This window comes from Lucilia sericata, unplaced genomic scaffold, assembly GCF_015586225.1.
Source record: "Lucilia sericata isolate MDLA Ls3-8-SP2 unplaced genomic scaffold, ASM1558622v1 Contig000178F_arrow, whole genome shotgun sequence".
In the NCBI taxonomy this organism is placed as follows: Eukaryota; Metazoa; Arthropoda; class Insecta; order Diptera; family Calliphoridae; genus Lucilia; species Lucilia sericata.
Genome location: NW_023994206.1, coordinates 94,273 through 96,035, shown reverse-complemented (window position 1 = coordinate 96,035; position 1,763 = coordinate 94,273).

Genomic DNA, 1,763 nt, shown 5'->3' with positions numbered 1-1,763 from the left:
GGTTAATAAAAAGGATCATATTATATATCGTTGAAAAGGTATTTCAGAGCTCTTTCTAATGATATATATTATGGGTTCATAAATAGAGAAGATATTGATAATATATATATTTAATTTCGAAGGTCTATAACTCCATAACTATGCATTTGTTGACCAAAAGACATATATCATAAATCATAGAATTAAAAGGCCTATAAGTGGTAAAATTTTTGTCAAAATTGGAGAGTTATACCCAATGTATATTAGTTCCTAAATCTAGTGTTCTAACCCATATGATTTTAAAATATTTGTTTATACCGCATAATAGTATTTTTGTTGTGACTTCAACAAAGGAAAAAAATATCTGTTCTAGTAGGGTCTCCAAAGTTTTCATATATAATTGGATATATCTCGATTACTGATCATTAGATGGGTCTTTGAAAGAACTTTCCATTGATGTATAACCTGACATATATCATTAACCCATGAGAGCCAGGGTCAAATTGTTTTTGTATCTTTTTTTCCGTTGACTTTTTTACAAAAGTACCGTTATCTCTAAAATATATCGATATAACGGTACCTCATATCACATGAAATGTTGTATATAACTTTGGGTCTTCCATATGATAGAGGTTTCAAAGCTATAACCTATGAAGAAGTTTTTTTAAGTTTAAAAGTACATACATACATCATACATACATACATACATACATACATACATACATACATACATGACATACAGTACATACATACATATATACATACATACATCCTACATACATACATACATAACATACATACATACATACATACATACATACATACATACATACATACATACATACATACATACATACATACATACATACATACATACATACATACATACATACATACATACATACATACATACATACATACATACATACTACATGCATACATACATACATACATACATACATACATACATACATACATACATACATAACATACAACATACATACATACATACATACATACATACATACATACAATACATACATACAATACATACATACATACATACCATACATTACTACATACATACATACATACATAACATACAATACATACATACATACATACATACATCACATACATACATACATACATACATACATACATACATACATACATACATACATACATACATACATACATACATACATACATACATACATACATACATACATACATACATACATACATACATACATACATACATACATACATACATACATACATACATACATACATACATACATACATACATACATACTACATACATACATACATACATACATACATACATACATACATACATACATACATACATACATACATACATACATACATACATACATACATACATACATACATACATACATACATACATACATACATACATACATACATACATACATACATACATACATACATACATACATACATACATACATACATACATACATACATACATACATACATACATACATACATACATACATACATACATACATACATACATACATACATACATACATACATACATACATACATACATACATACATACATACATACATACATACATACATACATACATACATACATACATACATACATACATACATACATACATACATACATACATACATACATACATACATACATACATACATACATACATGATTTTTTTAAATTTTTTAAAAATTTCAAAACGATTGGATTTTTTCATTTTATTTGA